The sequence below is a fragment of the Anas platyrhynchos genome, chromosome Z, assembly GCF_047663525.1.
Source record: "Anas platyrhynchos isolate ZD024472 breed Pekin duck chromosome Z, IASCAAS_PekinDuck_T2T, whole genome shotgun sequence".
Lineage (NCBI taxonomy): Eukaryota > Metazoa > Chordata > Aves > Anseriformes > Anatidae > Anas > Anas platyrhynchos.
The window spans coordinates 73,657,386-73,685,000 of NC_092621.1; positions in this window are offsets into that span (position 1 = coordinate 73,657,386).

Here is a 27,615-nt window from a genome sequence, read left to right on the forward strand (position 1 = left end):
TGATAATGGCCCATGAGTTTGAATTGTCTTTCCAATAAACTCTTTGCTTATTTCTGAAAGCAAAAGGTTTGCCAAGGTTTTTCTGAGTTGGTACTGCAGAACACAATAACTTTCAAAGTTTTTGATGTTTTTTATTTGTTTTATATTTTAATATATTAATTAATATATATTAAATGCATTTAATATATATTTTTGTTCATGGTTTCTTCACCAGCAGGCAACTTATGCTTTACTAGAGCAGAAAAGGTAGTTTAAATGTGCTGTTGTTCTAATCACAGATGCTGTAAAGACAGATCTTGGGTCATGATTAGGAGTGAGTCTAGCACAGCAGAAGTTTTTCTATACACCTTGAAGGAAATATCTCTACAGATATTTAAGCTACATTTCACCTCTCTTTACCTTACAGTGAAATCTAGAAATAAACATATTCAATATTTTGCCATGTTCTTATGCACCTAGTGGGTGTATAAGGACTGCAGAAAGGGCTGTTGTGGTTTCATAGAATCATATAATGTTACGGATTGGAAGAGACCTTGAAAGATCATCTAGTCCAATCCCCAACAGCTTTAACCCATCATTTAAACCCAATAACATTTAACCCATCTGACAGTTAAGCACCACACAGCAGTTCACTCACCCTCTACCCCTCCTCAGTGGGATGGAGGAGAGAATCAGAAAAAAAGTGCAAGCTTATGGATTGAGATAAGGATAGTTTATTAGGACAGAAAAGAAAGGATGATGATGATGATGATGATGATGATGATGATGATGATGATGATGATGATGATGATGATGATGATAATGTGTGCAATGCAATTGATGCACAATGCAATTTCTCACCATCTGTTGACCAAAGCCCAACAAATCTTTTTATCACAGTCTTTGCCATAATTTAACTGAGATACAATTCAGTATCTTCTAGTATGGCAAGGCTGATTAAATGAAAAATGAGTTGAAATCGAAGCACAACATGTTCTATCACTTATCTGCAAAGTAAGCATAGTTGCAAATAAAAAAGTATCTAAAATAAAGAAGCCTAAAAGTCCCAATTATGGTATTGTACATCATTCATGTGCTATTATGTAGCTAAAATATTTGTTTCTGTCTCTTTAATCTACCACCTATGTCACTTTTTGTCAATAGAAATAAAACTGAATTTAGTCAGTCAATTAAATAAAAAGAGTTAAAGCCGTGACTATAAATTCTGTGGCTTTCAGCAAACCAGGTATGAATTCTTCAGCAGTTTTCATTTATACCATAGAATACTTGTCATCTTTACTGTAAATAAGCTGAAAATTCAAGGCAACAATCAGAATCTCATAAAAGAGCATTATTAGATAAAAATGAAGGTACAAATTTGAGGAATAGCAAGTTAAGAGAAAAGAAAGGAAGTTGAGAGGCATGTCCATACTCATCTCAGAATAGTAAATGTGAAAGGAATTGTGGAAATGGACAGAAATATATTTTTGGTTGTATTAGAACACAGGTGCAGAAAGGATTTTTCTATATAACAAAGAATAGTATCTTTCCAGGTGAGCTGGTGTTTAGGAGAAAGTGGAAAAAAGACATAAAGACTACTGTTGTTGAACGGAAAATAAAGAAAGCTTGTGATGAGGTCAAATTCTTTCAATGAGTCTGTATCCTAAGCCTTTCCTTTAAGAAATGACATTTTATAGTGAGCTTGAAGAAATCATTGTAGAAGTTTGGGTTCAGACATTGTATGCAAACGCATTCAGCTAAGTATGCAAAAAAAAAGAAATAATCACAGTAACAAATTAGACTATTTGACAGAAAACAATATGATTGTTTAATCTGGCATGTCGATGTGATTGCTAACTATAACATAGAGTGCTTGTTCAACATAGTGTGATTAAAGAAACTAAGACAGTGATTCAAGACAGTTTCTGCTAACTCTGGGCACTTCTGACTTGAACTTATCTAAAACAATTACAAATGAACTAATGAGCTCTAGCTACCTCTAGAAAAAGTCACAATGACAATAAAAAATACTCTTCAGTGGTAAGGATAGTGAGGCACTAAAATGGACAAACATGGTGGTTGTAGAATTATGTTACATATATTTGTTTTCTGTAAGAAGGATTGACAGAGTTCTTTCCTACAAAATGCTTTATGCTTGAGCTGACATTATGCACCTTAGTCAAAAAAAAAAAAAAAGTTTGTTCTCAATAAACAAACAGAAACATTGATAATATGGAAATAGAAGTATAAACTGGGAAAATGGGAACCAAAAAAAGAAACTATTAATAAAGAATATTATAAAAACAGAAAGAAGGAAGGAGGAGAATATATTTAATGAAGATGTGAATTTACAGAATCACAGAATCACAGAATTTCTAGGTTGGAAGAGACCTCAAGATCATCGAGTCCAACCTCTGACCTATTACAAACAGTCCTCCACTAAACCATATCACTAAGTTCAACATCTAAATGTCTTTTAAAGACTTCCAGGGATGGTGACTCCACCACTTCCCTGGGCAGCCCATTCCAATGCCTCACAACCCTTTCAGTAAAGAAGTTCTTCCTAATATCCAGCCTAAAACACCCCTGGCGCAACTTTAGCCCATTCCCCCTCGTCCTGTCACCACGCACATGGGAGAACAGACCAACCCCCACCTCTCTACAGCCTCCTTTAAGGTATCTGTAAAGAGCAATAAGGTCACCCCTGAGCCTTCTTTTCTCCAGGCTGAACAAGCCCAGCTCCCTCAGCCGCTCCTCGTAGGACTTGTTCTCCAGGCCCCTCACCAGCTTCGTCACCCTTCTCTGGACCTGCTCAAGCACCTCAATGTCCTTCTTGTAGTGAGGGGCCCAAAACTGAACACAGTACTCGAGGTGCAGCCTTACCATAGCCAAGTACAGAGGGACGATCACTTCCCTAGACCCGCTGGCCACACTGCTTTTATACAAGCCAGGATGCCGTTGGCCGTCTTGGCCACTTGAGCACACTGCTGGCTCATATTCAGCCGACTATCAACCATCACTCCCAGGTCCTTCTCTGCCTTTCTACCTTTCATCTTTCCAAATACTCATCTCCCAGCCTGAGATCTGCTTGGGGTTATTGCGGCCCAGGTGCAGGACCCGGCACTTGGCCTTGTTAAACTTCATACAGTTGACCTCAGCCCATCAGTCCAGCCTATCCAGGTCCTCCTGCAGAGCCTTCCTACCCTCAAGCAGATCAACACACGCACATAGCTTGGTGTCATCTGAAAACTTACTGAGGGTGCGCTCAATGCCCTCATCCAGATCATTGACGAAGATATTAAAGAGGACCGGCCCCAGCACCGAGCCCTGGGGAACGCCACTAGAGACCGGCCTCCATCTGGATTTAACTCCATTCACCACGACTCTTTGGGCCCGACTATCCAGCCAGTTTCTAACCCAATGAAGGGTACGCCAGTCCAAGTCACAAGCAGACAGTTTCTTGAGGAGAATGCTGTGGGAAACATTGTCAAAAGCCTTGCTGAAGTCAAGGTAGACCACATCCACAGCCTTTCCCTCATCCACCCAGCGTGTCACTTTGTCATAGAAGGAGATCAGGTTCGTCAAGCAGGACCTGGCTTTCATAAACCCCTGCTGACTGGGCCTGATCGCCTGCTGGCCCTGCAAGTGCTGCATGATGACTCTCAAGATAATCTGCTCCATGAGCTTCCCTGGCACTGAGGTCAAACTGACAGGCCTGTAGTTTCCCGGTTCTGCCCTCCGGCCCTTCTTGTAGATGGGCGTCATGTTTGCTAGCCGCCAGTCAACTGGGACCTCCCCCAATAGCCAGGACTGTTGATAAATGATGGATAGGGGCTTGGCCAGCTCCTCTGACAGTTCTCTCAGTACGCTTGGGTGGATCCCATCCAGCCCCATCGACTTGTGCACATCCAAGTGCTGTATCATGTCACCAACCAGTTCTTCATGGATAGTGAGGGCCACATCCTGCTCCCTATCCCCTTCCACCAGCTCAGGGTACTGGGTATCCAGAGAACAACCGGTATTGCTGCTAAAGACTGAGGCAAAGAAGCACCTCCGCCTTTTCCTCATCTCTTCTAACTAAGTTTCCCCCCGCATCCAGTAAAGACCAGTTTGCCATGCTCCTGGTCACTTGCACTCCCTAGGGGCAGCTTATGAACAGCCGGGGGTTTATTGGACCTCAATTGGTACTTTTATAAGCTACCAAAGGATTGGATCTACAGAATGGAGTCTCAGATGTCCACAGCACAGGTGCACATCATTCACTGTGTTACACACCTCCATTCTGGATATAAAAGTATGCTTCATTCAGTGTTTAGCACTTCAGATGAAATGCAGGTGCCTGTTAGCTACATCTGATGAGATGCAGGTATGAAGTCTTCAGTTTGGAGCTGCTGCCAAGAACAAGAACATAAGACAGGATATGTTCTTGATTATTAGTAAGATCAACAATATTTCTGACAAGAAAACATTTTTAGCGAGGCGACTTGCCGAAAGTGTATTACAAGACAGAACATCACTGTTTAGTCCCACATTTTCATTGAGTCTACTCATAACATTAAAATGTTTTCTGTGCTTCTGAAGCTCTCTGCCAAAAAAATATATATATATATATATATATATATATATGTATATATAAACTTTAATAACACACATATATTCCATTAAAGCTGATTAAGCACTTCAATGCAAAGAGCTGTAATTTGTGAAAAAAATACGACTCTGAAGCAACTTGGAAGACAAGCGATTTAGCTCCTGTCAAAGTTAATAGCAGTCTGTTCTGTAAGTTCAGTGTTTTTTGGATCATCGCCCAGAAGAGTATTTAATTATGATACTGATTCAAGAAAACATGTAAATACACGACTAACTTTAAGCCCAATGACTTGATATTATGTAAGTGTTAAAGTGCTTTTACTGAATAAGGCTTTTGAATGATGCATTGAAAAGACTTTCCTATTTTTATGCATTCCAATCCAACAAAACATTGATTCCAATCATACCATTCTGTTTACAGTTAAGCATGAGCCTTTTTTTACCATGGGGCAAAAATTGTATTAAAATTGTATTAAAAATAAACACATGAAGAGACAGGAAATATACAGAGTTAGCAAAAGTTCATCCAGTCAGCAGACCTACATTTCACTGCATAATATTGCTGCTTTAAGAGAACTCTTTGAAGCCTTGCTGAGCATTTCAGAATTATCTTTTATTTTCATGGTTAAAACTTCTTTCGAACTTAATCTTGATTTTTGTTTATATTGTTTTATATATCATGTAACCTTAAAAAAAGGCTATTAATACTTGTCATTAGACAGAAATAATACATATAAGATGTCTGGGGTCAGGCTGAGAGGATAACTAGATTTTATAGTTTATATTACTAACAAAGAAGAGAAATGAAGGCAAAGAAAACTATAAATTATATCATAAATAATTGTCCTCTCTAAAAACCATGCATCTTTTAAAATTGGATGTTTAATTATCCTTCCTATTGAAATTTGGGATCCCAGAACATCACTGGTAGTAGAGTGATTGTTGGCCCAGATGATCTGGGAGGCCTTTTCCAATACTATGATCATTTTTAATGGATAGGTAGACAAAATCTGCTAAAGTATTAAAATATTTAGTAGGTTTGAAATGCAACTAATTATGGAACAATCTGTGTTTTCCTCCTTCTGTAAAACAAACTTTCAAAATTTTTCAAAAAATTTCAAAAATATCCATTTTTGTTGGTGTAATTTCCATAACTTTTAACTACAGTGAATATGCATTTATGCACACATTCACATGAGCAAAATGTTCAGAAATAGCGAAATGTAAAGAAAGGTAAAGGCAAAAGGGGAAGAACAAATCGATTATAGTCTGCAAGTTATTTAGTAGACACAGTTGTTCTTTTCTGTTGATTAAAGTTGCTTCATATGGAATCAGGGTATTCATCAGTTCTTGCTCCTCTCCATGCTTATTTTGTAAACTGCAATAAGATAAATAGCCATCTTCTCTTGTGATGTGTTCTTTGTTTCAGATCAAATTTATAGTTGTCCTAATGAGAAGTATTGTTACACATAGCATATCTTAGCTCAAAGATGCATCGCTATTACTGATTTGCTAGATGGATGTCCTACAACAGAAAGAATGGATAACATCAATAAGTAAGCATTCAAGGGATAATGTTAAGGAAAACTATTTTTCACAGTTTTTTAAATGAAAATTTTTTGAACTATTTTTTTCAAGTCTATCCTATACGCAGACTTCCACTGATATAAATAATGTAGTTGATATTACCAGTATTGTATATTGATGTCAATAATATATTTAAAAGTAAATAATTTGAGATTCCTAGAATCAAAGAATCATAGAATGGATTTGGTTAGAAAGGACCTTAAAGACCATCTAGTTCAAATCCATCTGCTGTGGGCAGGGACACCATCTACTAGACCAGGTTGCCCAAAGTCCCATCCAACCTAGTCTTCAACACTTCCAGGGATGGGGCATCCACAACTTCTCTGGGCAAACTGGTCCAGTGCCTCACCACCTTCATAGTAAAGATTTCCGTCCTCATATCTAATCTAAATCTACGTTCTTTTAGTTTAAATCTGTTACTCCTTGTCCTATCACTATGCTCCCTGATAAAGAGTCCCTCCCCAGCTTTTCTGTAGGACCTCTTTAGGTACTAAGAGCAGGCCATCAAGGCTCCTCAGAGCGTTCTCTTCTCTGGGATGAACAACCCCAAATCCCTCAGACTGTCTTCATAGCAGAGGTGTTCTAGCCCTTTAATAATCTTTGCAATCCTCCTCTGGACCACTTAGCAGGTCCATGTCCTTGTTATGTTGGTGGCTCCAGAGCTGAACTCAGTACTCCATGTGGGATCTCACAGGAGTGGAGCAGAGGGGGAAAATCACCACCTTTGACCTGCTGGACATACTTCTTTTGATGAAGCCCAGGTTATTGTTGGCCTTCTCAGCTGCAAATATATATTGCTGGCTCATGCTGAACTTCTCATTAACCAACCAAAGTCCTTCTTCTCAGGGTAAATCATGCCTGACCTATCTAGTGTCTTTCTTTGATGGAGTGGCTGCATCAGTTGATAAAGGAAGACCAATCAGTGTAACCTACCTGGACTTCTTCAAGGCCTTTGACACAGGCCCACATAACATCCTTGTCTCCGGACTGGAGAGATATGGATTTGATGAGTGGACTATTCAGTAGATAAGGAATGGCTGGTGACATGTGGTGTACCTCATGGGTCTGTCCTTGGACCGGTACTGTTTAATATCTAAGTCAGTGATATAGACAATGGGACTGAGTGCACCCTCAGCAAATTTGGAGATGACACCAATCTAAGGTGATGTGGTTGATATGATAGAAGGAAGGATTGCCATCTGACAGGACCTGGACAGGCTTGAGAATTGGGCCCAAGTGAACCTAACGAGGTTCAACAAGTCTAAATGCAGGGTGCTGCACCTGGGCTGGGGCAATCCCAGACATGAGTAGAGGCTGGGAGAAGAACTCATTGAGAGCAGTCCTGCAGAGAAGAATTTGGGAATTCTGATGGATGAAAAGCTCCACATGAGTAGGCAGTGCATGCTTGCAGACCAGAAGGCCGACTGCATCCTGGGCTACATCAAAAGTGGTGTGGCTACCAGGTGGAGGGAGGCAATTGTCCCCCTCTTCTCTGTCTTTGTGAGGGCCCACTTGGAGTACTGCGTCCAGGTCTGGAACCCCGAGCACAAGAAGTATGTGGGGCTGTTAGAGCAGGTCCAGAGGAGTGCCACAAAGATGATCAAGGGGCTGAAGGAGCACCTCTACTATGAAGATAGGCTGAGAGAGCTGGGGCTGTTCAGCCTACATAAGACTCCAGTGAGATGTCATTTCAATACCTAAAGGGGTCTTATAAAAAGGATGGAGAAGGACTCTTTACTTGGACAGATAATGATAGGACAAGGGGGAATGGTCTTAAACTAAAAGGAGAGAATTAGATTAGAGGTTAGGAGGCATTTTTTCACTGAGAGGGTGATGAGGCACTAGAACAGGATGGCCAGAGAAGCTGCGGATGCCACATCCCTGGAGGTACTCAAAGCCAGGTTAGATGAGACCCTGAGCAACCTGATCTAGTGGGTGTCATCCCTGCCTATAGCAGGGGATTGGAAGTAGGTGACCTTTGAGGTTCTTTCCAACCCTGACCATTCTATGATTCTATGCTCTCAATCACCTCCCAGCCTGTATTTGTGCTTGCATTTGGCCTTATTGAACTTTATGAGGTTCATACGGGCCCACCTCTCAAGCATGTCAATGTCCAGATTGCACAATTGAATACATCTTCATAACCTTTATAATCTTCTTTTCCATGCCTGAAAGATGTTTGAAGTACACACGATATTTAGCAAAAGTTGAATGCAGGAAGCAGTGGTGAATTTTTGCTGGATGCCTAGCACTGCATTGATCCTATAGCTTCAGAGCTTGTTATGTCTTGTTATTATAGACATTAGTCATCCTTGGTGGTTCTTGCTGGTGTCATCACATCATGGTACAGGTTCATGTTTACATTTTTAGTTATATTTTACTGAAAGTATTGTCGCGTTAATGGGTGTAGCTGATTAACCATTATGGGCCTGGTCGTATTCAGGGTACTGAACTATCACAATCACAGATTTCACCAATAATGCATTAGCCATTAGGGGTTCAGTCGGATATTCACCAATAACGCATTAACCGTTAGGGGTCTGGTTGGATTCAGAACACTGAAGTATCATGGTCACGGATTCACCAATAACGTATAACCACCCTTACACTAGTTGCCCTTAATGAGAGCTATAACAATGCAATCAAGTGGGATTTATTCCAGCAACAGGTACACAGGTTCTTTGGATTGCCGGTGATTGTGATTGTCTGCAAAAGCAAGCTAGCATGCATGAAATACATGTACACAGGTGTTACAGGTGCTCAGCCTATAAATTAACACATTAAAAGGATCAAAGACTCTAGAAAGATTTATAACCAAGTGTTCAAATCTCACCCAAAGGTGTCCCAATGCAGGGGGAAGAGAGGCTCAGCCAGTCGACTGGTCCCAAGAGTCAGGAGGTCCTAAGGATGTTGTACTGCCTCAGGATGGTATCTCCCCTGATGGTGGTATCTTCCCTAACATCCCCTCTCTCTTAGGCCAGTTTATATTATTTTCTATCTTTTAGGTGGAGCTTGAGTGACTCTAGTCAAGCATATCTTAGTTATGATTGATGAAAAGTTCTCCCATCTCCGTTTAAAGTAATAGGCTCCAAGAAATTCAGAGTGCATGCTCAGTGAGTGGTAGTCACACCTTGGCGGTGGGTAGCTTTTGGGATGGAGGTGTTTTTTGGTATTATAATGATATTATGATGAGCAAAAGTACACTAGGATACAGCATTTGTCAAAACATGACAGGTCCTTGGCTTAGGGTAGCAAAAAGTGCAGCTTATCGGTCTCGGTGTGCACAAGAACAATAGAGTTCCCACCTGGTTACAGAGCCTAGCCATGGTGTCTCCACTCTACTCTACGCTCCATACTGTTCCTTAGAGCTAGCACATCAGGTTTTCCCAGCATGATAGCATCTAAGGTTGGAAGCCTAGGGACGCTCAGGTAATGCGGCTACGCCCTACCCTGAAAGACACTTCAGTGCTGTACATTTTCTTTAAAATTACAATGTTAGTTTTATTTTCCTAGTTACTTCAGGCAATTACACCACAAGTGTATATAAAAAAAAATAAAAAAATAAAAAATAAAGGATAAAAGTAACCAGAATGATTGGTGATACAGTAAAGCTTGCACTGAAGGAGGAGTTAAACAACAGGTAGTCAGCAGAAAAATATTTATCAGTTTTTGAAAACTGGAGGCTGGAGAATATGAGATGCCAAAATTCAATGAAGACAAATATGAAATTATTCTTTCCCATTTCTTATAACACAACAAATAGATTGTTCAGAAGGAATTTTTGAGACATATGGCTTAACTAAGCAAGAAAAAAAACAACCAACAACAACAAAAAAAGTGAGTAAATTCATGAATAAATCATTGATCTTATCTTTATGTTTCCTAGTTTGGACAAATTCATGCATAGAAGAAAGGAGCTTCAGATACCCTTAAATATAATGATACAAATAGAACTTACAGCTTACAAGATTTCTAAAGATTTGCTGATTTCCTAACACTGTAATAGCATAATTTTTAATGTGCTAAATTCATCTCTGCCTTGGTGTGGAGGAATGGTTAAGTGAAGTAGGACATGTGGATGTCGAGCAGTTAGGAGGCAATGGGCTAGTGAAGTACCGTACTCAACTCATATGAGCCTGAGTACGCACGCAGCTGGCTGAGAGCCAATCAGGCTCAAGGACACGATGCCCTTGGGCAGTCGGGAAAGTCCCTAAGGCGGGAAGGTAGCTAAAAGAAGGAGGAACTGACTGAAAAGCCTGGGAAGTGTTAGCCAATCCTGAGCTTAGTTTCTGCAATATGTATGAGTTGATTATGTTCGAACTAGATAAAAGGCGACTGAGCTATCCATTAAAGTTGAAGTTCACTGTTCACTCATATTGAGCGTCTGTGTCTTCCTTCCGTCGACAACACCTTGGTCCTTTATGGTCCATCATATCACACAAAACAAGCTCACCCACCTTCTATGACCTACAATAGTGTTTAGTGTCAAAGAAAGATAAAGCTTTTTTGTTGTTGTTTTTAATTTTGTTTTAATTTAGTTTTGTTTTGTTTTTAATTTATGAATCTGTCATACACAGGTTTGGTTTTTTTACAATTCCACTCTGCTATATTGAAGCTGAAAGGATTTTAAGAAAATCAAATATTTCCTCACAGTGGACCAAAACTCTCAGAGATGGTGAATGCAATCTAAATGATGTTTTCCCTTTGTTTCTTTTCAACAAGTAGAGATTTCACCTTGAAAGGTGAGTTAATTTAAAGAAGGTCTGAAGAAAGGTTCAGAATATTTAAACAATAAGAAATGACAAGTCCTGTCTACTAAGATATATCAAGATTTTGATAGATATTTACTACAAGTACACTTTTGAAAGTTAAAGTTAAAAACTGAGACAATAGAGAGAAATTTGAGCACTACTGTGTAGATAATGAATAATGAAACATAACAGATTTTTAGGGGGAAAAAAAAAATGTCAAAGTGTCTTGAACATCTCACAAACCTGTGTTCTTCCTGCTTTGTACCCAGCTTTGAGTCATGGCAGTTGAGAGTATGAGAAGCCACTTGGAAAATTCTTAACAGTTGGCATAAATAAAATGACAGTGTTCCCTCATTATTATCTGAGCACAGTATCACATTTGTATCAGTATTACATTTGTATCCACCCACTCAAACCATGCACCTTACCGAAATGAAGTAGTGTTACCTTCAAGGAAAGTGCCATTTTTACTTCTACAACAAAATCAAGTAAACAAATAAATAAAGACATGAAGGACAGCAAATGACAGAATTGCCCAGAGTAATGTCATATCTACAGCAATATTAAAGTAGAAATGAAGTGCTGTCTTTGATATATAAGAATAGCTGCTTTAATATCTAAATTCTCTTTTGAGAGAATTCACCCTTCCCTAGTGACTTATTTGTAAAACAGTTTAAAAGGATGTTTTTGCATACTTTCTTACATGGGTCAAATTGACTTTCAGTTATAGAAATGTCATAACATTTGGTGCATAGAGAGAGGTGGTCATTTAGTGGTGACAAAGAGCATGCATTAAATCCAACTCGAACGCACCAGGCAAATTATAGCATTATAAATATAGTTGACATACACAGCATGCAATCGGTGTTAACACATTGCAAAAATGCCTGCTCCTAAGATGACTACACAATGCAGCTGAGATAATCCAAGAGCTTGCTGCCACCAAAAAAGTGAAATGAAATTCCCACCTTCTAAGTCATATCTTCCTTGTTACGTTCTTTTGCTTCCTTTGTTTTTGCTTGTTTGTGTTTCCAGACTTCTTTCAGATGATTAAATTCACACCCCAAAATAGAGTTTTCAAAAACCTTGTTCATACTTCTTCAGTTTGATTTTCTGTAGGTTCAGCAGCTCAATTATTTGAAAGCAAGGTTTGACATCTGCCAGGGTCAGACTGAAAATATGCTGGAGTACGAAGTCAGGACACGTCTGTGAGGCTAGAGTAGGACCTTCTCCTTTCATTGTTGTTGAGACCATATCTTTTACTTGCACTGATTTTTCTTGGTTTTGTTGTTGTTGTTGTTTATTCATTCATTTGTTTATTTATTTAATTTAATTTATGTTCATACTCCAGAATATAGAGTATGTTCCTTTCAGGTAGCCAATGAGAATCTTATTATTGAATATTGTAGGTGCAGAGTTGGGATACAGTGTCATATATGAGAGACCTCAGTTAACCATGCTTAGAAAGTGTATAACAAGTGTCAGATGAGTATGTCAAAAAATCAACCTCAGATATTTTAGGGCACACTTCAAGGTGCAGTATGCAAAGAATCAAATCATTAAAACTTTCAGCATGTTTCAGCAGTATTTCAGGAATACCATTTTCATTTCTAAGTTTTTCCTAAAAACTTAGGCCTTGACAATAATATTTAACTTTTAAAGTCTATTTTGAATGGTACTTGCCAAAGTATTTATTATATTATTATTATGCATTAATATGTTATGCATTCCATTATCTTCAAGATAGGCACCATTCAAGAGCTTGCAGCTTAAATGAGACCAGAAAAAGAAGCAGGAGCAAAACCACAAACAAGTGAAATAAATTGTCTGTGATCACTGAGAAAGTCAGTACCAGAATGTTTGGCAGTCCTAGTTGCCAGTTTAATGGCCATCTTCCTCTGGAAATCTCGCTGATGTGATATGTCTTCCTGTAGTCCAGGCAAGACAATTCTTTGCCCAAATCAGTCCAGGGCATTTGATACAGAAGATTTTTATTTTATCTTATTTTTTTTTTACTTTTGCCACAGGACTTCTTTGGTATTGATTTTTTACTGTGAGAAGAAAAAAATCCCTTCTATATCAGGACGATATTATTATTATTATTATAATTAGAGTCTTATTCAGAAATAGAATATGACATATCTGTTGATCCATCTCAAGTTCGACCATCTCACAGTTAATGAACATGCTCATTATGTATTCTTTCAGTATTTAGTATTTGCTGCCATGTTCTTTTATAAAATGGTTTAAAGATCTTTATAAAGGGCAATTTACCAATAAGTCTGCAGATCATACCTTACAAATTTTAAGATAGCAAATATAGATCTTTCACTTCTAGCATGAATGTGGGTATACTAAAAAAAAAAAAACAAAAATGCTCTTACAGAGCCAGGAAACAGAAAAAGAGACAGAGAGAAAGGAAGGGGAGAGAGGAAGAAAAGAAAAAAGGCAATTAAGCTAATGCAAGTTGGGTGTCACAAGGTTATAGATATTTCAAGATCTGAGCAATTTACCGTCTGGAAAGGGAGAAGAGCTCTTGCATAAAATGTCCCTCAGTTCAGATTTATTATGTTTTTACTTGCTTTATATGTGATACAATTAGCAGGAGGTGCCAATAAGGCATTCTCTCAAGGACGTGGTCATACCATACCATCTGTTATTAATTGCATTGTCCTTTCCACAGATAGCTAGAGGGGAAAAAGTTCTCTGAAAACCACCTGCAAATTCTGACTGTATGACGACTGGAATTTAAAAATACCTAACCAGAGGATGGGGGTGGATGAAGAGCACTACAGCAAAGCTGCTTCTCAAAAATACAAGAAAAATAAATAAATTTAATAAATAAATAAAACCCTTGTGTAATGCATCTTTGAGTTGTATTGATTTCTTTTTTAATTTTCAACTGCCCTGGTAGCTGTCATGTAAAAATATATTGCAGGAATGAAAAAGGAACAATTAAAGCTGGCCACTGGAAATATAGCTGTAGTGTATATGGTTTGTTGAAGATGTGGAAGGTTTAATGGATTTTCATTTGCATGTCCCCAGTGCTGCTCATAAAATCAGGAACCAGAGATAATAAAGATTGACTTCTCCATTTTTTTTTTTTATTTATTTTGCAGAGAGGAAGGAAGAAAAATAAAGGACAAATGTAAATGCGACTCTGCCTCAATAACATTACTTTTATTAGGATTTAACATTAACATTACTTTTATTAGGATGGTGAAAATATGGTCAGGAATTATAAAGAGTATGCATTTTGTACCATTTTGGTTACTGTGTTCTGTGAAGTGCTTAGACAACTTAAAAAGGAATGCAGATTAAGTTACTCTATTGGAAAACAAACAAGCAAACAAACAAACCCTTCACATATCGCTGTAAAGATCTGTCAAAGAGGAAGAACTCTGACTGTTTATTTGCCCACCGTATCTTTTTTTTTTTTTTTTTTTTTTGCCTATGACACACCTTGGAAAGTTTTCATTGTTTATGTTGGCTTAGGTTACTAGCTATACTCATGTAAACCCATGGACTAAAAGATGGAAAGTCTACTACTGCCTTCATAGGAAAAGTGCTCCAGGCCCTTGATCATCTTTGTGGCACTCCTCTGGACCTGCTCCAACAGCCCCACGTCCTTCTTGCACTGGGGGCCACAGACCTGAATGCAGTGGTCCAAGTGGGGCCTCACAAGGACAGAGTAGAGGGGGACAATTGCCTCCCTCCACCTGGTGGCCACACCTCTGTTAATGCAGCCCAGGATGCAGTTGGCCTTCTGGTCTGCAAGCACGTACTGCCAGCTCATGCCAGGTTTTCATCCACCATGGGTTTTGGGTCATGGGTCAGCAGGAGAGCACCAGAAGAGCAGCAGGAAGGAATTCCAGCCAGTGCAGCCAGTAAGTGAGTTTCAAATGTCTCTGTGCTAACACACGTATCATGGGAAATAGAAAAGAGGAGTTAAAGATGTATGCACACCTGCAAGGCTATGACTTCACTGGACTTACAAAGATGTGGTGGAATGGCTCCTGTGACTGGAGTGTTGGAATGGAAGTATACAGGCTCTTCAGGAAGGACAGGCAGGGGAGACGAGGAGGGGGCATAGCCCTCTAGGTCAGTGAGCAGCTGGAGTGCAAGGACTCTGCCTGGGGATGGGTGAGGAGCTGACAGAGAACTTATGGATCAGGAGTAAAGGCAGGGCAGGGACAGGTGATGTTGTAGTGGGGGTCTGCTACAGGCCACCTGATCAGGAAGACCAAGCAGATGAGGCCCTCTGCAGACAGATATAAGCCTCACATTCACCAGCATTGATCCTCACAGGTGACTTCAACCACCATGGTATCTGTTGGAGTGACAGCACAGCAGGGCATAGGCAATCCAAGAGGTTCCTGGAATATATTAATGATAACATCTTTCTCTGAGTGATAGAGGATCCAATGAGGAGAGGTGCTCTGCTGGACCTCATACTCACCAATAAGGAGGAGCTGGTGGGGAATGTGAAGCTCAAGGGCAGCCTTGTCTGCAATGACCATGAAATGACATGGTTTAGGATCTTGAGAGCAGCAAGGAGTCAGCACAGTAAACTCACTACCGTGGACTTCAGGAGAGCAGACTTTGCCCTCTCCAAGGATCTGTTTGGTAGAATATCATGGGACAAAGCCCTGAAGAGAAATAGGGCCAAAGAAAGCCTATTCAAGGATCACCTCCTTCAAGCTCAGGAGAGATGCATCCCAACAAATAGGAAGTCAAGCCAAAACACCAGGAGGCCTACATGGATGAAAAGGGAGATTCTGGCCAAACTCAAGCAAAAAGATAAGGCCTACAGGGGGTAAAAGTAAGGACAGATAGCCTGGGATGAATGCAGTGACATTGCCAAGTATCCAGGCATCAACATAGGAGCTCTCTTTGCTGGGTTAAAAAGTGGTTGAACGGCCAGGCACAGAGAGTGGCTGGTGACTGGTCACCAGTAGTGTTCCCTAGGGGTTGGTGTTGGTGCCCATCCTCTTTAATATCATTTTTGATTATTTGAATGAGTGAATTGAGCACAACGTCAGTAAGTTTGCAGACAACACCTGGGGGGAAGTGTCAATCTGCCAGAGGGTAGGAAGGCCCTTCAGAGGCATTTAGACAGGATAGGTTAATGGACAGAGGTCAATGGGATGAGGTTCAACATGACTAAGTGCCAGGTCCTGCTCTTTGCTTACAATGACCTCATTCAGTGTTACAGGCTTGGGGAAGAGTGTTTTGAAAGCTGTGCAGAGGAAAATGTTCTTGGGGTGTTGATTGATGCTAGCCTGAACACAAGCTGACAGTGTGCCCAGGAGGCCAAGAAAGCCAACGGCATCCTGATTTATATCAGGAATAGTGTAGCCAGCAGGATCAGGGATGCATTCTTTCCCCTGTACTCTGCTCTCATGAGCCCACACCTCAAGTACTGTGTTCAGTTTTGATACAAGAAGGACATTGAGGCCCTAGATCATGTCCAAAGAAGGACTATGATGCTTGTGAAGGTCCTGGAACACAAGTCCTATGAGGAGTGGCTGAGGGAACTGGAGAAGAGGAGGCTCAGTCATTGCTCTCTACAGCTACCTGAAAGGAAGGTGTGGAGAGCTGGGGATTGGCCTCTTCTCACAGGTATCTAGTGATAGGACTAGAGGGAATGGCCTCATGTTACACCAGGAGAGGTTTAGATTAGAAGTTAGGAGACATTTTTCCTCAATAAGAGTAGTCAGGCATTGGAATGGGTTGCCCAGGGAAGTGGTGGCATCCCCATCCCTGGGGGCATCCAAGGAAAGGTTGGGCCTAGTGCTTAGGCATGTGATTTATTGGGTGACATAGGTAGTAGGGTGATGGTTGGACCAGATGATTTTGTATGCCTCTTCCAACCTTAATGATTCTATAATTCTATGAAAGCTAGAGCTTTTTTAGATACCAATTTGTCCAGCATTGTCAAGGGCAACAAGAAAGGCTTCTGTAGGTATGTCAGTAATAAAAGGTAGACTAGGGAAATTGTGGGTCATCTCTGGCTGGAAATGGGAGACCAGATTACCTGGGATGTGGAGAAGGCTGGTGATGAATGACTTGTTGGCCTCTGTCTTCACCAGAAAAAGCACTAGCCACATAGCCTAAGCTGCAGAATGCAGCAGGGACTTGGAGAATGATGAACTGAATGAGAAGATCAGGTTTTAGACCACCTAAGGAACCTAAAGATGCATGACACCATGGGACATGATGAAATCCATCTGAGGATTCTGAGAGAACAGACAGATTAAGTTGCTAAGCCACTGTGCTTCATAACTGAGTAGTTGTGGCAATGACTAAAAGAGGGGAAATATAACTTCCTTTTTTAAAAAGGAAAAATATATCATGGAACAGATCCTCCTAGAAACTACACTATGGCACATGGAAAACAAGGAGGTGTTTGGTGACAGCCAACATGGACTCACTAATGGCAAATTGTGCCTGACAAATCTGGTGGCCTTCTATGATGGGGTCACCGCATTGGTGGACAAGGGAAGAGCAACTGACATCATCTACCTGGACCCACTGAAAGCATTAAACACTGTCCTGCATGATAACTTTGTCTCTAAATTGGAGAGACATGGATTTGACAGATGAACCACTTGGTGGATAAGGAATTGGTGAATGGTCACATTCAAAGTGTTGCAGTCAACAGTTGATGTCCACATGGAGACCAGTTGTGAGAGGTGTACCTGAGGGGACTGTATTGGGCACAGCACTGTTTAACATCTTTGCCAGTGACACGCACAGCGGGATTGAGTGAACTCTTAAAAGGTTTCCTGATGACACCAAGCTGTGTGGGGAGTTTGACGTGTAGGGAGGAAAGGATGCCATCCAGAGGGACTTTGACACACTTGAGGGTTGGGCCCTTGTCAACATCATGAAGTTAAACAAGGCCACATGAAAAGTGATCCTGTATCTGGATCAGAACAATGTAAAACATGAATGCAGTCTGACCAAAGAGTGGATTGAGAGGAGCCATGAGGAGAAAGACTCGTAGGTATTGGTGGATAAAAAATGAAAGTGAGCCAGCAATGAGTGCTTGCAGACAAGAAAGCAAAAAAGCACCACCTCTGCTCATTTCTTGCAAGACCCCACCTTGAGTACTGTGTTCAGCTTCTGCATAAGAGGGGCATGCACGTGTTGGAGCAAGTCTAGAAGAGGGTAAGGATAATCAAAGGACCGGAACACCTCTTCTATGAAGGCAGGCTGAGGGACATGGGGTTATTTAACCTGGAGAAGAATGTCCTAATTATGACAGGCTTCCATTATCTAAAAGGAGCCTACAGAAAAGCTGGGTAGGGACTCTGTCAGGGAGTATAGTGATAGTATAGTGATGAGACAAGGTAATGGTTTTGAACAAACAAACATGACATACTGGAAGAGGTTGCCCAGAGATGCTGTGGATGCCCCATTCCTGGAAGTATTCAAAACCAGGTTAGATGGGGCTTTGAGCAATCTGGTCTTGTAGGATCTGTGTTATAAGGGAGATTGGAATTAGTTGATTTTTAAGGTCACTTCAAACCCAAACCGTTCTGTGATTCTGTATACAGAAGGAGTAAAGTATGCAAGTATAGAATATACAAGATATGCAGACCTGTCACAGGAATATCAGCAGCAGTTTTCTGCACCATAAAGTGAAGTCGGCTCAGTGACACATTTAAGTGTCTTCCCTAACTTTATAGAGAGTTCTTTTCACAGATTATTATGGATTTTTCTCTTTATTAGTGATATGAAGAAAGTATGTAAGGGATTCAGTCCACATTTTTGGTCTGTTCAGGCTTTTACATACCTTGATATCATCACCCATTTCTTCTGAGACTCATGTCCTCACCACAGATATCTGCATTTAAATTTTGATACATATGAAGGCAAATTATACTTCTTCTAAGGGGACATTTAGTGTGTTTCTCAGAAAACTTTTCCAGTGTTAAACAATTTCTTCAGATAACCCATTTCACAGCCCCAAAGTTCAGACCAGCTGAATGCCTTTGTAATCATACAAGATCTCCTGATTGCACCTCAGGTTTCCTTCATCACCCATCATATGTTAATTTAATTAACAAGATTTTTGTGTTTTCTATTTCATTGATATATAGAATTTGGCCAAATATATTGTCGTGGTTCCGCCCAAGTGGGCAGCCAAGCTCCACCACAGCCGCTCTCTCACTTCCCCTCCTCAAAGAGGAATGGGGAGAAAATACGATGAAAAGGGCTGAAAGGTTGAGATAAGGATGAGAAAATCACAGAATAATTATTGTAACGGGCAAAACAGACTCGGCATGGGGAGATAGTAACATTTATTGCTTATTACTAACAAGCTAGAGAAGTGAGAAACAAACGAAAGAAACCAAAAGCACCTTCCCCCCCCCCCATCCACCCTCTTCCACCTCCTCCCCCTGAGCGGCGCAGGGGAATGGGGGAATGGGGGTTATGGTCAGTCTACAGCGCTTCTCTGCCGCTCCTTCTCAGTCACTCTCATCCCCCATGCTGTGGGGTCCCACCCACGGGACACAGTCCTTGATGAACTGATCCAGCGTGGGCTTCCCACAGGCAGCAGCTCTTCCAGAACTGCTCCAGATATGGGTCCGTACCACGGGGTCCATCCCTCAGGAGAAAACTGCTCCAACCTGGCTCCCCCATGGGCAGCAGCTCCTGCCAGGTCACCTGCTCCTGCGTGGGCTCCTCTCCACAGGCTACAGGTGTGGCCCGGAATCTGCTCCGGCAGGGGTCTTCCACAGGCGGCAGCCTCCGTCGGTGCAGGTCCACCTGCTCCACCGTGGTCTCCTCCATGGGCTGCAGCGTGGAAGCCTGCTCCACCGTGGTACTCCATGGGCTGCAGGGGGACATCCTGCTTCACCATGGTCCTCACCACAGGCCGCAGGGGACTTCTGCTCCGGTGCCTGGAGCACCTCTCCCCCTCCTTCTGCACTGACCTTGGCACCTGCAAGGCCATTCCTCACTCCTCTCACTCTCCCAGCTGCTGTGTGGCACAGGGGTTTTTTTTGTTTGTTTTTTTTTTTTTTTTTTTTCCCTGTCTTAAGTATGCTCTCACAGAGGCGCAAAACAACATCGCTTATTGGCTCAGCTCTGGAACAGTGGGGCCCTTACCAAACATGAGGCAGCTTCTAGATCCTTCTCACAGCAACCACACCTATGGCCCCCTGCTACCAAAACCTTGCCATGTAAACCCACTACATATATATATACATATATAAGAGAGAAAGCAAGAGAGAGAGAGAGAGCATGAGCGAGCGTGTGTGCATGTGTGCATGCATGCGTGTGCATGTGTGTGTGCGTGTCTTGCCATCTAAATCTTTCTCACTGAATATGTCTGTTTGGATGATTGTGACAGGACTACAACACTAAAAGCATTCTGGTGGATTTTTCTAGGTCTTTACCTAGAAAAACTTCCCAAATAAATTAAGTGATATCTTAAACTTTTACAATCACAGAATATCCAAAGTTGGAAGGGACCCACAAGGATCATCGAAACTAACTCTTGACTCCACACAAGAACACCTCAAAATTAAACCTCATGTCTTAGAGCATGGTCCAAACATTTCCTGAACTCCAGCAGGCCTGGTAACATGACCAGTGCCCTGGAGCTTGTTCCAGTGTCTGACTACCCTCCCAGTGAAGACTCCTTTCCTAAAACTCAGCCTGACCCTGCCCTGCCCCAGCTCCATGCCATTCTCTTGGGTCCTGTTGCTGTCCCCAGAGAGCAGAGCTCAGCTCCCGCCCTGCCATTCCCCTCGTGAGGGAGCTGCAGGCCACCATGGGGCCTTCCTTCAGCCTGATCTGCTCTAGGCTGAACAAACTTCAGCTGCTCCTCATATGTCTTCCTCCCTATACACTTCACCCTCTTCATAATCTTCAGTTGGACACTCTCTAATGATGTCTTTCTTATATCGTGGTGCCCAAAACTGCACACAGTACTTAAGGTGAGGCTGCAAGCACACAGAGCATAGTAGGACAATCACTTCCCTCAGCCAGCTATTGATACCATGCTTGATACACTCCAAGATTCAGCCAGCTCTCCAGGCTGACAAGGCAGACTGTTGACTCATATTTAACTTGCCATAGACAAGAACCCCCAGATCCCTTTTTGTGAGGCTGCTCTCCAGCTTCTTGTCCCCCAGTCTGTAATTACAGCTATGGTTGCCAGGTGCAACCTTGTACCTGGCAATCTCTTGCTAAGCTTCATGTGGTCGATGGCTGCTTAGCCCTCTAGTCTGTATGGGCATTCTGAAAGGCTTTCTTCTGTTGAGGAAGTCCACAATTCTTCCCAATTTAGCGTCATCTGCAAATTTAGTATACCTTCAAGTCCTGCATTCAAGTCATCGAGACTGAAAGAGATACATTTACCAGCGTGATTTCTTGTGCTTCTTGAAAACTTGGACATTTTCCTGTTCCCAGTCAACTGGGACCTCTCCAGAGTCCCAAGACAGTTGCAAAATAATTGAGAGATGTTTCAAGATGACAACAGCCATCTCTTTCAGTTTTCAACGGCATGAATCCCATTTGTGGTGGTTTTACTCAGGTGGGCAGCTGAGCTTCACCACAACTGCTCTCTCACTCCCCCTCTCCTCAAAGAGGAAGGGAGAGAAAATACAACACAGAGAACTCGAGGTTTGAGATGAGAAAGGTTTAATTAAAGGGAAAATGAATGGGGAGAAAAAAAGAAACAAAAGAAACAAGCTGTCCGCGCAGAAGCACAGAGAGAGGGAAAAATTATTCTCTACTTCCCATTAATGAGTTATGTTCAGCCATGTCCTGGGAAACAGGGCCTCAAAACGCATAGCGGTTGTTCAGGAGGAACAGCCCCCTCCCCCATGAGAGCCCCCCTTTTTATTGCTGAATGTGACATCAGGTGCTATGGAATGTCCCTTTGGTTGGTTTAGGGCAGCTACCCTGGCAATGGACCCTCCCCATCACTTGCCCACCTCCAACCTGCTGGCTCTTGGGGGCTTGGAAGGAATCCTGATGCTGTGCCAGCACTGTGCAGCAATAGACACAACACTGGAGTGATATCAGTGCTGTTCCAGCTCTGAGTGCAGAGCACAGCACTGTGTGGGCTGCTGCAGGGAAAAGGTGACTCCAGCTCAAACAGACCCAACACACCATTTGGCTCCTTAGATTTATACACTTTAAGCTGGAACAGCAAATCCCACGCAAGTTCAGAGTTGGCTGGGAGTTTACTGTTCCCACAGTCACAGTCCACCAATTCACATATCTAGGGTTCCAGGACCCATCATCAATGTTGAAGACAGTAGTGAAGAAGGCATTTTATACTTAAAAAGATTGATTTCAGAAAGCTAAAATATAGACTACATCACATACTCCAAGGAGAAATCTCAAAACTCTGAGGGCACTTAGAACAGGAAGAAAAAGTTTTTGTGTACATCCTTCGTCCTGCACACAATGTCATTGCTCCTAAGTGTTTTCTACACTGTGACGTACTTCCGATTCCCATCCATTCCTCAGAAAATTGCTTTCTCTTGTGTCCTATCCTTGGAGGCTGGAGTGGATGCTCCTGCTCCTCACTGCCATCTTTCACTCCCTCTGCAGTTTTTTAGCTCTGAGAAGTGACTTTCTCTGTTTCTCTTTCTTTGCTTTCTACATCCTGCTCTTCCTCCCATCAGCATGGGCTATTCTCCCCAAGGCAATTAGCAATCTTTCTTCCTTCACTAATTCACTCATTCTCTTCTTATAGAAATGCTGAATGGACCCAGAGCTAAACAAGCCACTAACACAATATGTCAAAGGGGTCTTCTGCTCTGTCTTTAAAAGATCCAAGTTGGAACAAGCTACTTATTATTTGAATACTACTTAATATGAGAACCCTATCTAAACCACATTTTTTTCTGTTTGGGAAATCAGGCATATCACACTCAAGGTTGTAAGTTTATCCACAAAATCTGCAAGCAGATTTAAAAATAGGAAGCTCATTATTACTTCCATAGCAGTTGGTGTTGTCCATTGCTCAATTTCCTATTATTTGCATTTTAGTGAAAACCTAATGTAGGAACACTAAGGAAAGCAGTGTGGCAAGGAGACAACCGTGGAACAGTTTCCAAAGTCATCCTTGGAACCAGCATTCCAGGATGAAATGCTGTGCCACTGTATGCTTTCAGGCCTACCACAGTTTCCATTGCTACTCAGAAATGAATGCTAAAGTTTGAACATATTTTACTAATTATTTTCAAAACTGGAACTTTTTTTTTTTGGTCATTGGATCCGTTGTTTTCCTAAAGTCATATCTCTTTCTTTTCTTTTGAACAGACCATTTGATGAGTTTCTTAAGAATTAGTGAGAATATCTCAGTGGAAAGAGATGGAAAATCCGCAGCTGTCATAAGGACTTGGAGCTACATGCTAAGAAGAGATGTTTTGCCTCCTTTCACTATACCTCAGGTGCTTACCTGCAGTAAGAACTTTCCAGGCACTTTCTGGATTCACTGGAAATGCTGCGCTCCCCAGAAGAGCTGGGAAACGGCTATTTTAAGATTAGGAATACGTTTGCAAGAGGATTTACAAGTTTGCCACCTATTTTTTGCTTTTACAAAAAACAAGAGACAGTTTTTCTATGAGAAGCACAATTATACTATGAGATGAGGTTTATAATCTCAAGCACAGAATATGGAAATAGGTGTATCCAAGTACATTCTGTTTAAAATTACAAATGCTTTCTTTCTATGTAGCACCTTAAAAGATAATTAAATATTAACAGTTACAATTTTGAATTCTTTTACAAAATTGCCAACACCCCAACAAAACCACCTTTCTTTCCCCAACCAGAATTCTACCTTCAAACCTCTCTGTAAAGAGAATTTCTTCCAAATGTGAATTAATTTCTTATACTGCTATACCACTATAGCATATCATAGTGACTTTCAGGTTAGATTTTATTAGAGTATGGGAGAAAATGGTCCAAACCACACCAAAAGAAAAAAGTTCATTTTGGGGAAATATTTTGTTCAGTAATTAATAGTGAGTTGGAATGACAAATTTTATACAGACTTAAAATTCTTTTTTGAGTTATATCCTCTTCAGCCTACCATAACTACTAAGTAGAAAATAAAATAAAATAAATAAATAAATAAATAAATAAATAGTAGTGAGTTTCTTGCTGGCTCATTTTTACCTTACTATTTTTAGTACCCCAAAGAACTATTCTATTATATATTTAAAGATGCATATTTATTCAAAAAGCTCCATAAAGTATAAATCAATATAGGGTCAGGCTTAATTCAGCATTTTTTGTTAAGGTCAAAGGAATATTGCTGATATTTTATTTTTAATGTTTACATTGAAATATATCCTTAGTCAGTGTTCAACTATATAAACAGCCAGTTTAACAGAATTTCCAAGCCCTTTGCTTATGAATTGAACTTCTGAATACTAAATTAACCATTACAATGACTATTGCAATAAATATGTCTATAAAAGCAAACACTATTCTTGATTAATAGATAAAACTGAAGCTAAATTGACTTTTTTTCTTAATTTGTTTTCTTCATATTAATCTTATTAAAAATACTTCTGAATTTAATTAAGATTTAACAAAGAAATTGTGTTTGGTATTTGACTTAATTTTTTACTAATTGCTTACTTATTAAAAACAAGTACACATCTCATTACTAAAGAATAATAATTCTAGTGAAGAAAATATTAATCATTTTACTGGGTATATTTTTTTTCTTTTTAATTTAACAAGGCAAATATTTTTTAAGTTGGTATAATATTTTTATTTTTAGGTTGGTATTATTATCATCAGCCCCATTCTCCTATTTCTTGCATTTAGCTACCAGAACATTATACTTCACTAAAAAGCAGTGAAGAAGCCAATAAGAAAATTGTGTTGTTAGAAAATTTGCCTTTGCTTAAATAAAAATTACCAGCTACAAATGCCTGTATGCTTAATTGCGTAATAACAGTATTTACTAGAACAAATTAAAATATTGTGTTTCTTTTCAATTAGAATGTTTTATGATCACCACCCATTCAGTTTCTTTTTTTCTTTTGTTTTGGTTATCTTTGTTGTTATTTTTGCTTGTTTGTGCTATTTGTGATTTTATTTTTATATTTTTATTTTTAATTATTTCCATTATATTGATTCCATTAGGACATCCTGATCATCACTAATTTATCTTGTGGAAAAAATACTAACAAACAAGTCTGTGAATGAAAAAGAAGCAAAGCAAACGTTAGAGACATTGAAAACACTGAAAATCTTTTGCTGTGTAATAGTTATATTTTCTACAATATGGGGCAAAATTGAATGTTTTTTCTTTTCAGCTGATGAGAACAGGAAAAATATCAATTTCATATTTAAAATCAGTCCTGAGAAGTTCATATCTACCATACAATATGTAGCATAAAGCTACTGAAATATTAAAAGAGTGAAAAACATAGATAAACCCATGCAGAATAAACCATGTCATGCAATTCTACAAATTGAACAGAAGGCCAAGGATTTTTATTACATTTTGAAAACATGGGATAAATGTGTCAGAGAGATTACAGGCAATGTGTAGGAATAGAAATCATATACTTTGTATGTCACATCTACAGGTAATCTTTATTCTGATAACATGCAAATCACTTATATACTACCTTCTGTGGCCTTCCAGTTGTTAACAGAAAAGTCATTACTGCAAGATCAATCTTACATATTTACTATCATGCTTCTCTCTTTTTATATTATTTTTATTAGTATAATGTTCATCATGTTCTGAATTCAGAATATGAAGAAATTTTGAATGACCTGTGCATTCACCACTCTGCTTATTCATGTATGCCTACCTTACAGTTTAAGTAAACAGTACAGGTGATCACTAAGTGTAGTCTGTTCCATAGAAGAAAAGATGTCAAAAAGAGTGGGTACTCACCAACACATGTTGGTGAAACTTACACCAGTTAATTTAGTAATTTGGCTGATGTCAGGAAAAAAAAATAATAGATAGATAGATAGATAGATAGATAGATAGATAGATAGATATTTGTAAAATGCTTTCACACTTTTTCCTCCCTCCTTATTTATTTATTTATTTATTTACTTATATTGATTTTGTAAGAATCTCTGAATTTTGTTTTTCTTCTCCTGAAAGGAATTGCATATTTGGAGGAAGAGTCAGGTAAACATCCTTTTAGACATCCTGAGAGAAATAGCTGATGTTATGCACTATACACTACAAGCTGATTCGGGCTCATTTTTGGATCTGGTGACCATGATTTATCAGCATGTAAGCAATTTTATTGATTTAGCTTAGAGTGCTGCTGCCTCTGTTTTTGACACTTTCTTGAAAGTCAGGATCCTGACCATCTACATTGCCTTTGAGTGGAGCATATTTAACAATATCATCTGAGAACTTCATCTGGGATGATGGCAAAAGCCCTTAGCCAAGCTGCACTTCACAGTATCCTATGGTCAGAAGCACCCTGAAACTGCCAAGAGAAACATTGCAAAGCACCCTTTCTGGCACCAACCCATCCCACTGTAATTTTTTTTCATGTCTCCTCTGCTTGCTCCTATTACTTCCTAGTTTTATGCATGGCTCACCAATGCAAAATCTGATCACAGGAAGGTCCCTAGTTGTGTCAGTTGTTGGTTAATTACAACCGTCTGTACAAGCAACAAGAATCCAGTGAAAGAATGACTCATTTATGTCCAAAAACACAAGTCTCACACTGTACAAGAACTACTTGTGCAGCCACATGCCCATAGCACCAAAAGGATAATGACCAATATAAATCAACAGAGCTAATAATATCAACACTTCCAAGAACACTATTAGCAATATTTTTGCCTTGAAGAATCCTGAATTGCAGACAGATGCTCCAAGCATACTCATCTTCCTACCAACCACCAGGTCTTGAAAGGACATGGGGACAGTGGGCCTGGCCAGATAGAGATATATTTCTGTATGTGTCAAAAAACGTTTTTTCATTTGGAAGCTACTTCTTATAAGCACTTCTCAAGCCTATTCAGCACCCCCTGTTATTTTCTGCTTTCTCAGTAAGCACAGGAGAGCTAAGCCATTTATCAACAACCACTAGCAAAAATAGAAAAGCAGAACATTTATGAACTGCTTTGCATATAAAATATTTTCTGTTAGTCTAAATCACCAGCACATCTTGCTGGCTGACTAGTTTTATTTTTTATGTCTGCATTGTCCTTTTACATCTTCAAACACAGATTATTTTAACCAGAGGCTTGCCTTTGCTTCGGGGAGCACTTCACAATCTGTCATCTTTTGTTGCCTCAGCTATTTATCTTCTGACTTCTCCTTCAGTCCACAGCTCAGGAGCACCCTGTAAATGAAAGACACTATGTGACTCATGCAGACTTCACACACTTCCCAGAGCACACATCTAATCTGGTTTATCACAACGCTTCCATCTACAGTTCACTGGGAACTCTTAAATTACACATTGGTGGGAGCACATGATCTGTTCTCTCTCTTGCGCTTACTCATTTAAGATCCATCTAAGCACACAAAAATTATCTTTACTTCTTCTTTCATTTACCACACCATTTTTTTTCCCCATTAATCACAATTTCACACAAATGCATCATTATAAAATATTCCATACCAGCTGACCTTTGAGTGTTCCTTACTTAAGGATTCATAAAGTTTTAGCATGAGGTATGTCTAATGATCCCTATACAAACACACTGAAAATCCAACCTACAA